Here is a 12,825-nt window from a genome sequence, read left to right as displayed (position 1 = left end):
TTTGGCCTGAAAGATGGAAGACATATATACAATTAAACCGTATTATACACCTGATGCGATCATACCAGCACTAATGCACCGGATCCCATCAGAACTCCGCAGTTAAGCGTGCTTGGGCGAGAGTAGTACTAGGATGGGTGACCTCCTGGGAAGTCCATGTGTTGCACCTCTTTTTTCGATTTTTTTATTTCGTTTAGTTTTCACCGTGTTATAAATTTTATCCTTCAATTTTTTGCGAGATTAATGAAAAATATCGTGTTTTAGTCTACTTTCTCGGATTTCTCCAAAATTTGGCCTGAAAGATGGAAGACATATATACAATTAAACCGTATTATATACCAGGTGCGATCATACCAGCACTAATGTACCGGATCCCATCAGAACTCCGCAGTTAAGCGTGCTTGGGCGAGAGTAGTACTAGGATGGGTGACCTCCTGGGAAGTCCTTGTGTTGCACCTCTTTTTTCGATTTTTTTTATTTCGTTTAGTTTTCACCGTGTTATAAATTTTATCCTTCAATTTTTGGCGAGATTAATGAAAAATATCGTGTTTTAGTCTACTTTCTCGGATTTCTCCAAAATTTGGCCTGAAAGATGGAAGACATATATACAATTAAACCGTATTATACACCTGATGCGATCATACCAGCACTAATGCACCGGATCCCATCAGAACTCCGTAGTTAAGCGTGCTTGGGCGAGAGTAGTACTAGGATGGGTGACCTCCTGGGAAGTCCTTGTGTTGCACCTCTTTTTTTGATTTTTTTATTTCGTTTAGTTTTCACCGTGTTATAAATTTTATCCTTCAATTTTTTGCGAGATTAATGAAAAATATCGTGTTTTAGTCTACTTTCTCGGATTTCTCCAAAATTTGGCCTGAAAGATGGAAGACATATATACAATTAAACCGTATTATATACCAGGTGCGATCATACCAGCACTAATGTACCGGATCCCATCAGAACTCCGCAGTTAAGCGTGCTTGGGCGAGAGTAGTACTAGGATGGGAGACCTCCTGGAAGTCCTTGTGTTGCACCTCTTTTTTCGATTTTTTTTATTTCGTTTAGTTTTCACCGTGTTATAAATTTTATCCTTCAATTTTTGGCGAGATTAATGAAAAATATCGTGTTTTAGTCTACTTTCTCGGATTTCTCCAAAATTTGGCCTGAAAGATGGAAGACATATATACAATTAAACCGTATTATACACCTGATGCGATCATACCAGCACTAATGCACCGGATCCCATCAGAACTCCGCAGTTAAGCGTGCTTGGGTGAGAGTAGTACTAGGATGGGTGACCTCCTGGGAAGTCCATGTGTTGCACCTCTTTTTTCGATTTTTTTATTTCGTTTAGTTTTCACCGTGTTATAAATTTTATCCTTCAATTTTTTGCGAGATTAATGAAAAATATCGTGTTTTAGTCTACTTTCTCGGATTTCTCCAAAATTTGGCCTGAAAGATGGAAGACATATATACAATTAAACCGTATTATATACCAGGTGCGATCATACCAGCACTAATGTACCGGATCCCATCAGAACTCCGCAGTTAAGCGTGCTTGGGCGAGAGTAGTACTAGGATGGGTGACCTCCTGGAAGTCCTTGTGTTGCACCTCTTTTTTCGATTTTTTTTATTTCGTTTAGTTTTCACCGTGTTATAAATTTTATCCTTCAATTTTTGGCGAGATTAATGAAAAATATCGTGTTTTAGTCTACTTTCTCGGATTTCTCCAAAATTTGGCCTGAAAGATGGAAGACATATATACAATTAAACCGTATTATACACCTGATGCGATCATACCAGCACTAATGCACCGGATCCCATCAGAACTCCGCAGTTAAGCGTGCTTGGGTGAGAGTAGTACTAGGATGGGTGACCTCCTGGGAAGTCCATGTGTTGCACCTCTTTTTTCGATTTTTTTATTTCGTTTAGTTTTCACCGTGTTATAAATTTTATCCTTCAATTTTTTGCGAGATTAATGAAAAATATCGTGTTTTAGTCTACTTTCTCGGATTTCTCCAAAATTTGGCCTGAAAGATGGAAGACATATATACAATTAAACCGTATTATACACCTGATGCGATCATACCAGCACTAATGCACCGGATCCCATCAGAACTCCGTAGTTAAGCGTGCTTGGGCGAGAGTAGTACTAGGATGGGTGACCTCCTGGGAAGTCCTTGTGTTGCACCTCTTTTTTTGATTTTTTTATTTCGTTTAGTTTTCACCGTGTTATAAATTTTATCCTTCAATTTTTGGCGAGATTAATGAAAAATATCGTGTTTTAGTCTACTTTCTCGGATTTCTCCAAAATTTGGCCTGAAAGATGGAAGACATATATACAATTAAACCGTATTATACACCTGATGCGATCATACCAGCACTAATGCACCGGATCCCATCAGAACTCCGCAGTTAAGCGTGCTTGGGCGAGAGTAGTACTAGGATGGGTGACCTCCTGGGAAGTCCATGTGTTGCACCTCTTTTTTCGATTTTTTTATTTCGTTTAGTTTTCACCGTGTTATAAATTTTATCCTTCAATTTTTTGCGAGATTAATGAAAAATATCGTGTTTTAGTCTACTTTCTCGGATTTCTCCAAAATTTGGCCTGAAAGATGGAAGACATATATACAATTAAACCGTATTATATACCAGGTGCGATCATACCAGCACTAATGTACCGGATCCCATCAGAACTCCGCAGTTAAGCGTGCTTGGGCGAGAGTAGTACTAGGATGGGTGACCTCCTGGGAAGTCCTTGTGTTGCACCTCTTTTTTCGATTTTTTTTATTTCGTTTAGTTTTCACCGTGTTATAAATTTTATCCTTCAATTTTTGGCGAGATTAATGAAAAATATCGTGTTTTAGTCTACTTTCTCGGATTTCTCCAAAATTTGGCCTGAAAGATGGAAGACATATATACAATTAAACCGTATTATACACCTGATGCGATCATACCAGCACTAATGCACCGGATCCCATCAGAACTCCGTAGTTAAGCGTGCTTGGGCGAGAGTAGTACTAGGATGGGTGACCTCCTGGGAAGTCCTTGTGTTGCACCTCTTTTTTCGATTTTTTTATTTCGTTTAGTTTTCACCGTGTTATAAATTTTATCCTTCAATTTTTTGCGAGATTAATGAAAAATATCGTGTTTTAGTCTACTTTCTCGGATTTCTCCAAAATTTGGCCTGAAAGATGGAAGACATATATACAATTAAACCGTATTATATACCAGGTGCGATCATACCAGCACTAATGTACCGGATCCCATCAGAACTCCGCAGTTAAGCGTGCTTGGGCGAGAGTAGTACTAGGATGGGAGACCTCCTGGAAGTCCTTGTGTTGCACCTCTTTTTTCGATTTTTTTTATTTCGTTTAGTTTTCACCGTGTTATAAATTTTATCCTTCAATTTTTGGCGAGATTAATGAAAAATATCGTGTTTTAGTCTACTTTCTCGGATTTCTCCAAAATTTGGCCTGAAAGATGGAAGACATATATACAATTAAACCGTATTATACACCTGATGCGATCATACCAGCACTAATGCACCGGATCCCATCAGAACTCCGCAGTTAAGCGTGCTTGGGTGAGAGTAGTACTAGGATGGGTGACCTCCTGGGAAGTTAATGTGTTGCACCTCTTTTTTCGATTTTTTTATTTCGTTTAGTTTTCACCGTGTTATAAATTTTATCCTTCAATTTTTTGCGAGATTATTGAAAAATATCGTGTTTTAGTCTACTTTCTCGGATTTCTCCAAAATTTGGCCTGAAAGATGGAAGACATATTTACAATTAAACCGTATTATACACCTGATGCGATCATACCAGCACTAATGCACCAGATCCCATCAGAACTCCGCAGTTAAGCGTGCTTGGGCGAGAGTAGTACTAGGATGGGTGACCTCCTGGGAAGTCCTTGTGTTGCACCTCTTTTTTCGATTTTTTTTATTTCGTTTAGTTTTCACCGTGTTATAAATTGTATCTGTAACGACCCAAAATTTAGTATTCGTTATTTAATTATTTTATTACGCGAGGGCGTGATTTATAATTAAATTATTAAGCGGCGAATAATCATTTAGCGAGAACGTAAGTTAATGAGCGAGAAGTTATGTTGTTTGGGCCTTTGGGCGTGGAATAGGCATTGGGCCTAAGCCAAGTGGGCTTTGATCCATGAGAATAGAGAGAGAGCTATAAGTAGCCAAGTCAACCATGAATAGTCTCATAAGTTGCAATCCATGAGAAGTTGAAGAGCTTAGCTAGGGCAAGGAGCTCATGAGGGAGAGGGAGAGCTCGTGGGAGAGAAAGAGAAGAGCAAGCTTGTGGATTCGTCGAGCTAAGGTACGAGAGTTAGATTACATATTCGTGAGTGATTCGGAAGAGGGGAGGATGTCGATTCCTCCATTCCCAAACTCTTTCCACTCTATTTTCTTGTGGGTTTTGTGGGTGATTTTCTTAATGGAAAATGGATTCTTTTGATCCTAACATGTGTAGTGAACTCATGGTAGATGAGGTAAACAACTTTGGGGAGTTGAAAATGGGAATATGTAGATGTTTGATCAATGATTTGCATGTTTATGCAACTTTGCTTATTTTGCAAGAAATTGGCATGATTTTGATTATTTGAGGTATTTGGATGTTTGGAAGGGATGATTAATGTTCCTTGATACCATATATGTTTGGAATGGCTGTTTATATGAATTTATAACATGTTTGGATGAATTTTTGAGTTGATTCAATGTTAAACCGCCTTAGAAAACTCAAGAACAGATATTTCTGGTGTAGTTCGCTACGGATTCGCTACGGATTCGCTCAGCGAATAAGTTCGCTACGGATTCGCTTAGCGAATAAGTTCGCTACGGGTTCGCTATCTGTTCGCCATGTACCTGCAACCCTCTGATGTAGTTCGCTACCTGTTCGCTACAGCGAACGTGTTCGCTACGGGTTCGCTACGTGTTCGCTACGTGTTCGCTACGGGTTCGCTACGGATTCGCTCAGCGAACAGCACTGTGACAGCAACTTTTTGATAATTGTTTTAAGTACAATTAGGCACTTGTAACATGGTTTAAGGGTATCCTTACATGTTTGTTGATACATGTTGATGTTGTTAATGCTTATTGTTAATCGTTATATGATTCGCACGCGTATGCAATGACTTGTAGTTCAAGTGACTATGTTTATGTTTTAGCATTAATTTGCAATGTTAAGGAAATGATGTGTGTTTTATGACATAAGTGTAAATGAAACTTATGTGTATAAAAATGGTTATGCAGATAATTATCATGTGAATAATTATGATTTGAGTGATAGGATATTGTGTTATCCTAATGTGTTAGATGTTGGAATTGTGTTTCCGCATCAGGGAATGAATAGCTTCGAGCTAGATAGCGTCATGTATTTGATGTGTTTAAAAGTAATCATGCATTCATGAATAATTGTGTTATGGGAATCATGTGAATTCCAATAATTGATGAAAATAGATTATGTTTATGAAAAGTGGCCGAAGATGGGATTATGTTATCCGAGATCTGGAGCCCATATCCAAACATGATATAAAACTGTGAGACTCCTCTTTATGAGTGAGATGGTTGATGATAACCGAGATCCGACATGATTTAAAACTGTATTGATGATGATCCTGCATGATCTAAAACTGACACCATCCAGCAACGATGTAAAACTGATGTAGAGTCCGTGCATGACTATAATCTGAACAGTCCGTGCATGACTATAATCTGAACAGTCCGTGCATGACTATAATCTGAACAGTCCGTCATGACTGAAATCTGAACAACGTGGAAATGGTACCACATGCATTAGTCGTGTCTAGGGATGACATGACATTGGATAATTGGCATTAGATGCATTAGGGTAAATGCACATGTATTTGATAATTGTTATGTGACATTATCTGATCGGATTGTAATGTGTTTTCCGTATGTGTTAAGCTTTGGTATTTACTAATTGTTTAATACTGTGATTGTTGCCATGTCTTGGTATATGAGTAGAGTCCGTCATGACTATAAAATGAACAAATGTAGAGTCCGTCATGACTATAAAATGAACAAGTGTAGAGTCCGTCATGACTATAAAATGTACACTTTGGTAGTGTCCGAGAAGACGTGAAACTATATGATTGGTGTGTTTGTAAATGAATGATTAATTGGTAGTCGTATTTGACGATGTATGTGCGTGAGTTAGAAATGTATGATAGCGTGTGAAGTGTGTAGTATACTACTCACACTTATATTTATGTTTATGTTTTCTAACTCTCTGCTTTGTGTTAATTGCTGGACCTTTGGGGGTCCAGGTTGACAGGTAATGTGTTAGCCTCGTCCGAGTGCAATGGTGAAGCTCTGCTCTGATTGAGACACGGGAAAAAGGGGTTTTTATATGTATACGCATGTAGTCCTCTTAGTATACTCTGTTGGTCTTAAGCTTTCATTTGAAAAGTATCCGTTTTGTATAACTAATAACGCATCGTTCGATGCGAGGTTTTGTTTTTAGTTCATTCGAATATTTTACTAGATAAATGTATTAGTATTATCTTTGAATGAAGTTTGTGATATTCAAACCAGCGCTTTATAAATCAGATTTTTAATTTTTCCGCTGCGTATTTTCGAAAAAGATTTTATAAAGGCAGAGTTAATTAAATAACGGGTTTGGGTGTTACAAAGTGGTATCAGAGCAGTTGTCTTCGGACTGTGAGGTTGTGTGTCAATCAGAGCCGGTCTGTGCAGTCAGATCGAGTGAGCGTGTGTGCCAGTTGTATCTGTCTTTTCTTGTTGTGTGTACTTGATGCGATTGATACTTATCATTGTTATAAGTTATCAAGTCAAGTAGTGGTTGAGTATTTTATGCTTAAGTTTTAAAAATTTGTGTGGTTTGAACTTTTGGTTTGTAGATGCTTATTGCTAACAGTTGATGATCCAGCATGATGTAAAACTGCATGTGATGAAGATTTTGTTGAAAATATAAGATTATTTTCTTTTGAGTAAGTGAAAATGAATTTTTCACTAGAGTGAGAAAGGAGTAGGATGTAAGTAGATCCTAATGTGTGTTGTTATATGTTTGTTTATAACATGTGGTAGATTGATTACTAGTACTTAGTGTGGTTCTTTAATTGAACTATGTGAATGTATTCTCATGATGGGAACTTGTTTGAGAACATGCTATGTTTTATACATGTTTGAGTAGATGTTGTAAGTATGCGGACAAACGAAATGTAATGCATGTACTTGACTCGATGTCTTGTGTACATGGATGTTTCATTGTCTTACATATAGTTTAGTTATAAATATATGTATAGACATGTGGTAGTAATTATGTATGCTAGTTGTTACGTAGGTTGTTACGTTAGCATAGACGGGAATAGTGTGTTTATGTATTTTGCAGTGGTGTGTATGTCAAGAGGACTGCACCGGGGTTTTGAGTAGATGCTTAGATATCTTACCTTATGTTTACCCTTTGCATACGACATGCATGTGAATGCTGTCGGTATTAGATTTCTCTTGAGAGGAATATATTTGGAATCGATAGGACGGTTAGGTGCTTACACCGGATGTTCTAGTGGAAGTGTAAAGGTGGGTTTGAGATAAGTGGGGGAGAAGATTTTGTCTCTCCAAGATGTTTCGAACGCGAGAAGTAAGGACGAATAGAGATGTTCTTGAAGTGGATTGTTTAAAATTGAGTAGCATTGTTCGAAGTGGAGTTCTTATTTGGAGAATACTTTGGAGGAAGTATCAGATGATCATTTCGGAGTGAGTCGGAATGAAGTTGTTTAGCCGTAGGGAGAATGTGGCCATTGGGGGACGATGGAGCAGATTGAAATGTTAAGTGAAAACCGTTGCTGGGAAACGGGAAGACGTGTGCGTCAAGGGTAAGAAAACCTAGTGATGATCATACGACGAGTATGCGAATGGTGGGTACCTTGAGGGTTAAGTTAAGTGGGAGATTGATGTCAAGGATGGAAGGTGTGGTTAGGGAACCAAAAAAAAACCGATTACAATAAGTGGGACTGGTGGTGTTTCTAGCGGAACTCGTAGCAAGAATGTTCCATTGTTTGGTTGTCTTTCACTTGATGGTTCATCCTCAAAGAGGAGGAAGAGTGATAAAGATGGAAGCTTTGTTGATGAAAAGTTTTCAGAGGAATCTGATGAGAGTTGTGTTGGAATCAACAAGACGGAGATCATGGTTGTTTGGAAATCAACTTTTGATAGTAGCTGAGATTTAAATACAGAATTACTAGGTGATCAAGAAGAGCCTAGGAAGGATTTGTAAAGGTTGAGTATGTTTGAACCGAGTGGTCATTTCTTGGAAGGATTTGAGAAGCTAAGTGCGAAGTGTTACCTTTGGATGTTTAGGGATAAGAAAGTTAGCCTTTGGAAACGTGTCGAGCACGAGTATTAGAGAGACGTAAGAAAGTGACTTATGTCAAGTAAGAATTTGCGGAAAGGACTATCTCACACATAAGTGATTGTTGTGTTTGGAAAATGTGTATTAAGAATTTGGAAGCAATGCTCAAAGTAAGTGTCAAATGATGTTTTGTAGCAATTGGAAAAAGTTAACTATGAAATGGAAAAGTCGGTGGAGATTAGAGATGTCGGACACATCGTATCTATGGGAATAGTATAGTAATACCATGTGGGAAGGAAATAAATGATTATGGATATTTTCGTCGTGAACGGTGGGATGATAGTGAGTCGACGAGTGACTTAAGGTAATATTTTGGATAAGAATATTTCGACAGGAAATGATATCGGGAAGGTCATGTTAAGGAAGTCAGAAATTGGATAAGAGATTATTTGGAAAATAAAACAGTTATGTTGAATGTTCGACGCAATGATTTGGGGAATTGCAAGGAAAAAGAATTTGACGGTTGGATAGTATATTTTTGGCATGTGTTAAGAAATTTGAGAAGTTAGACAGCAGATGAGCGTAGGAGTTGTGCTACCGAATGAATGGTTGGAGTGAGATTCGACGCAGTTGAGAACTTATGGAATTTGGAAAGTTGTGAAGTATGCAACGGAAGGGTCTTTCGGAGTATTTCGAGTGGAGTGGTTTTGTTTTGGAGTAGTGCTGCGAGTACCGTAAGAGGTTAAGAGAAAGTTTTAAGTAGTTTGATGAGAATGGTTTATGCCATCGTCACGATTGTTGACTATCTATCGACAAATCAAGGGATTAGCTGTCCTTGATCTATTGTTGATGAGTAGACGAGATTGTGTCGATTGGGATTGACTGATTTTGTCAAACTTGGTATGATTTGGAGTTTGTATGTGTTGTTGGTATGAATTCGGAAGAAGTGTGATTTTGAATCGGGGTTTGTGTAAGAGACCGTATCGGTTAAGGTATTATGACTAGAAAACCCGTTGGTTAGAATGCAAGTTGGGAATTAGCAAGTCGGATGAGGGAGTTTATCCGGAGTTGTGTTTTAGTCGGGTAATTTTCGAGGGCGAAAATCTTTTAAGGGGGGTAGAGTTGTAACGACCCAAAATTTAGTATTCGTTATTTAATTATTTTATTACGCGAGGGCGTGATTTATAATTAAATTATTAAGCGGCGAATAATCATTTAGCGAGAACGTAAGTTAATGAGCGAGAAGTTATGTTGTTTGGGCCTTTGGGCGTGGAATAGGCATTGGGCCTAAGCCAAGTGGGCTTTGATCCATGAGAATAGAGAGAGAGCTATAAGTAGCCAAGTCAACCATGAATAGTCTCATAAGTTGCAATCCATGAGAAGTTGAAGAGCTTAGCTAGGGCAAGGAGCTCATGAGGGAGAGGGAGAGCTCGTGGGAGAGAAAGAGAAGAGCAAGCTTGTGGATTCGTCGAGCTAAGGTACGAGAGTTAGATTACATATTCGTGAGTGATTCGGAAGAGGGGAGGATGTCGATTCCTCCATTCCCAAACTCTTTCCACTCTATTTTCTTGTGGGTTTTGTGGGTGATTTTCTTAATGGAAAATGGATTCTTTTGATCCTAACATGTGTAGTGAACTCATGGTAGATGAGGTAAACAACTTTGGGGAGTTGAAAATGGGAATATGTAGATGTTTGATCAATGATTTGCATGTTTATGCAACTTTGCTTATTTTGCAAGAAATTGGCATGATTTTGATTATTTGAGGTATTTGGATGTTTGGAAGGGATGATTAATGTTCCTTGATACCATATATGTTTGGAATGGCTGTTTATATGAATTTATAACATGTTTGGATGAATTTTTGAGTTGATTCAATGTTAAACCGCCTTAGAAAACTCAAGAACAGATATTTCTGGTGTAGTTCGCTACGGATTCGCTACGGATTCGCTCAGCGAATAAGTTCGCTACGGATTCGCTACGGATTCGCTTAGCGAATAAGTTCGCTACGGGTTCGCTATCTGTTCGCCATGTACCTGCAACCCTCTGATGTAGTTCGCTACCTGTTCGCTACAGCGAACGTGTTCGCTACGGGTTCGCTACGTGTTCGCTACGTGTTCGCTACGGGTTCGCTACGGATTCGCTCAGCGAACAGCACTGTGACAGCAACTTTTTGATAATTGTTTTAAGTACAATTAGGCACTTGTAACATGGTTTAAGGGTATCCTTACATGTTTGTTGATACATGTTGATGTTGTTAATGCTTATTGTTAATCGTTATATGATTCGCACGCGTATGCAATGACTTGTAGTTCAAGTGACTATGTTTATGTTTTAGCATTAATTTGCAATGTTAAGGAAATGATGTGTGTTTTATGACATAAGTGTAAATGAAACTTATGTGTATAAAAATGGTTATGCAGATAATTATCATGTGAATAATTATGATTTGAGTGATAGGATATTGTGTTATCCTAATGTGTTAGATGTTGGAATTGTGTTTCCGCATCAGTGAATGAATAGCTTCGAGCTAGATAGCGTCATGTATTTGATGTGTTTAAAAGTAATCATGCATTCATGAATAATTGTGTTATGGGAATCATGTGAATTCCAATAATTGATGAAAATAGATTATGTTTATGAAAAGTGGCCGAAGATGGGATTATGTTATCCGAGATCTGGAGCCCATATCCAAACATGATATAAAACTGTGAGACTCCTCTTTATGAGTGAGATGGTTGATGATAACCGAGATCCGACATGATTTAAAACTGTATTGATGATGATCCTGCATGATCTAAAACTGACACCATCCAGCAACGATGTAAAACTGATGTAGAGTCCGTGCATGACTATAATCTGAACAGTCCGTGCATGACTATAATCTGAACAGTCCGTGCATGACTATAATCTGAACAGTCCGTCATGACTGAAATCTGAACAACGTGGAAATGGTACCACATGCATTAGTCGTGTCTAGGGATGACATGACATTGGATAATTGGCATTAGATGCATTAGGGTAAATGCACATGTATTTGATAATTGTTATGTGACATTATCTGATCGGATTGTAATGTGTTTTCCGTATGTGTTAAGCTTTGGTATTTACTAATTGTTTAATACTGTGATTGTTGCCATGTCTTGGTATATGAGTAGAGTCCGTCATGACTATAAAATGAACAAATGTAGAGTCCGTCATGACTATAAAATGAACAAGTGTAGAGTCCGTCATGACTATAAAATGTACACTTTGGTAGTGTCCGAGAAGACGTGAAACTATATGATTGGTGTGTTTGTAAATGAATGATTAATTGGTAGTCGTATTTGACGATGTATGTGCGTGAGTTAGAAATGTATGATAGCGTGTGAAGTGTGTAGTATACTACTCACACTTATATTATGTTTATGTTTTCTAACTCTCTGCTTTGTGTTAATTGCTGGACCTTTGGGGGTCCAGGTTGACAGGTAATGTGTTAGCCTCGTCCGAGTGCAATGGTGAAGCTCTGCTCTGATTGAGACACGGGAAAAAGGGGTTTTTATATGTATACGCATGTAGTCCTCTTAGTATACTCTGTTGGTCTTAAGCTTTCATTTGAAAAGTATCCGTTTTGTATAACTAATAACGCATCGTTCGATGCGAGGTTTTGTTTTTAGTTCATTCGAATATTTTACTAGATAAATGTATTAGTATTATCTTTGAATGAAGTTTGTGATATTCAAACCAGCGCTTTATAAATCAGATTTTCAATTTTTCCGCTGCGTATTTTCGAAAAAGATTTTATAAAGGCAGAGTTAATTAAATAACGGGTTTGGGTGTTACAACGTGGATTATATAAAACTCCATGAAGAATTTAATTTCCACGAGACATACATTTCAAACTATCGAAGAGATGACTTAATGAAATGAATAAGTCACTTTGGAAATGAATTTGTTATATGATGACATAAACTCTCGAAGAGTTCTTGAAATCTATTGATTAAAGAAAAGTTTGAAATGAAATATATTTGATATTAACAAATCTATTTATTGTCACTTGATGTGAACAAAGATCATTTCATGTCTCAAGAAAATGATCACTTACTTGAATTGGTCTTGAAGGACCATATTTTAGTTCAATTGAGAACACTATTGCATTTTGCTAATTATGTATGTGATGGTATCAATAAACTCAAAAATATTGGAGCAAAGTCAAGTATATAATTTGTATCTTAGAGATACAACAATATCATCCGATTATGTGGAAGTTTTAACACTACATTCAGAAAGTTCAGAGTGTGGTTTTGTTGAAGTTTGTGATTCTACACATACAAGAAATTTGAAGAAGATAATACTGCATCAACAGCTAATTCAGAGAAGATTATATTAAAGAAGAAGAATCAAGTCTTTCTACAAAGTCATCATCAAGTAAAGCTTCTTATCAACTGTATTGAAGATTAATTGCTCTTATTCGTCTCATATATAATTGTCTTCATG

At 37.6% G+C, this 12,825-nt stretch overlaps 14 non-coding genes across 14 annotated transcripts; all 14 read left to right on the top strand.

Annotated features, from left to right (window-relative positions):
* Positions 1 to 51: 51 nt before the first annotated feature.
* Positions 52 to 170, top strand: LOC123912265. The gene has a single exon (XR_006811163.1). It is a non-coding gene; the product is annotated as a 5S ribosomal RNA (ribosomal RNA).
* A 170-nt stretch (positions 171 to 340) lies between these two features.
* LOC123912168 lies at positions 341 to 459 on the top strand. Its single transcript, XR_006811050.1, has one exon. It is a non-coding gene; the product is annotated as a 5S ribosomal RNA (ribosomal RNA).
* Positions 460 to 630: 171 nt separating this feature from the next.
* Positions 631 to 749, top strand: LOC123912308. The gene has a single exon (XR_006811203.1). It is a non-coding gene; the product is annotated as a 5S ribosomal RNA (ribosomal RNA).
* Positions 750 to 919: 170 nt separating this feature from the next.
* LOC123912488 lies at positions 920 to 1,037 on the top strand. The gene has a single exon (XR_006811373.1). It is a non-coding gene; the product is annotated as a 5S ribosomal RNA (ribosomal RNA).
* A 171-nt stretch (positions 1,038 to 1,208) lies between these two features.
* On the top strand, positions 1,209 to 1,327 carry LOC123912447. Its single transcript, XR_006811334.1, has one exon. It is a non-coding gene; the product is annotated as a 5S ribosomal RNA (ribosomal RNA).
* Positions 1,328 to 1,497: 170 nt separating this feature from the next.
* On the top strand, positions 1,498 to 1,615 carry LOC123912466. The gene has a single exon (XR_006811352.1). It is a non-coding gene; the product is annotated as a 5S ribosomal RNA (ribosomal RNA).
* A 171-nt stretch (positions 1,616 to 1,786) lies between these two features.
* Positions 1,787 to 1,905, top strand: LOC123912446. The gene has a single exon (XR_006811333.1). It is a non-coding gene; the product is annotated as a 5S ribosomal RNA (ribosomal RNA).
* A 170-nt stretch (positions 1,906 to 2,075) lies between these two features.
* Positions 2,076 to 2,194, top strand: LOC123912307. Its single transcript, XR_006811202.1, has one exon. It is a non-coding gene; the product is annotated as a 5S ribosomal RNA (ribosomal RNA).
* Positions 2,195 to 2,364: 170 nt separating this feature from the next.
* LOC123912264 lies at positions 2,365 to 2,483 on the top strand. Its single transcript, XR_006811162.1, has one exon. It is a non-coding gene; the product is annotated as a 5S ribosomal RNA (ribosomal RNA).
* A 170-nt stretch (positions 2,484 to 2,653) lies between these two features.
* LOC123912166 lies at positions 2,654 to 2,772 on the top strand. The gene has a single exon (XR_006811047.1). It is a non-coding gene; the product is annotated as a 5S ribosomal RNA (ribosomal RNA).
* A 171-nt stretch (positions 2,773 to 2,943) lies between these two features.
* LOC123912306 lies at positions 2,944 to 3,062 on the top strand. Its single transcript, XR_006811201.1, has one exon. It is a non-coding gene; the product is annotated as a 5S ribosomal RNA (ribosomal RNA).
* A 170-nt stretch (positions 3,063 to 3,232) lies between these two features.
* On the top strand, positions 3,233 to 3,350 carry LOC123912487. The gene has a single exon (XR_006811372.1). It is a non-coding gene; the product is annotated as a 5S ribosomal RNA (ribosomal RNA).
* Positions 3,351 to 3,521: 171 nt separating this feature from the next.
* On the top strand, positions 3,522 to 3,640 carry LOC123911773. The gene has a single exon (XR_006810678.1). It is a non-coding gene; the product is annotated as a 5S ribosomal RNA (ribosomal RNA).
* Positions 3,641 to 3,810: 170 nt separating this feature from the next.
* LOC123912443 lies at positions 3,811 to 3,929 on the top strand. Its single transcript, XR_006811330.1, has one exon. It is a non-coding gene; the product is annotated as a 5S ribosomal RNA (ribosomal RNA).
* Positions 3,930 to 12,825: the final 8,896 nt, after the last annotated feature.

This window comes from Trifolium pratense, linkage group LG2 (assembly GCF_020283565.1).
Source record: "Trifolium pratense cultivar HEN17-A07 linkage group LG2, ARS_RC_1.1, whole genome shotgun sequence".
Lineage (NCBI taxonomy): Eukaryota > Viridiplantae > Streptophyta > Magnoliopsida > Fabales > Fabaceae > Trifolium > Trifolium pratense.
Note: the sequence above shows the minus strand (reverse complement) of the source record. Positions and strands in the feature narration are given on the sequence as shown.